Below are 559 nucleotides of genomic sequence, written 5' to 3' on the forward strand. Positions count from 1 at the left end.
AGCCAATTTTGAAAGAGATGCATCTTAGCTCAGGAAATTGTTATTGAATATGTCAATGCTGTTGTAATGAAATGCTTCTTCTAAGTTTGATGTTATTAAATAAATAATTAAAACAAAAACAAAAACAAAAAAAGTCGGGCATGGTGGTGCATGCCTTTAATCCCAGCACTTGGGAGGCAGAGGCAGGTGGATCTCTGTGAGTTCAAGGCTAGCCTCATCTACATAGTGAGTTCCAGGACACCTGGGGCTACAGGGAGACCCTGTCTCAAAAAGACCAAAAAATAGATTCTTTTGTAAATGTACTGAATGTATTAGGAATTTATTAGGAATTTAGAAATCAGAAATTAAAGATGAATATTAACTCTGTAAACTCTGAAACCAAACTGAACATTGCTGTGACACTGTGTGAAATAGTTAAGTAGATAAGAAGCTAAGTTGTAACCCAGCAACCAAACAGAACCTATGTGAGTTGAGTGTCTGTGTGTTGGTGATAAGTGACCACAGGGTGTGAGCCATATCTCAAGAAAACACTGAAGTTACTGACGTAAGTCAGAAGGAC

The sequence above is a fragment of the Nannospalax galili genome, unplaced genomic scaffold (assembly GCF_000622305.1).
Source record: "Nannospalax galili isolate Female #2095 unplaced genomic scaffold, S.galili_v1.0 scaffold87, whole genome shotgun sequence".
NCBI lineage: Eukaryota > Metazoa > Chordata > Mammalia > Rodentia > Spalacidae > Nannospalax > Nannospalax galili.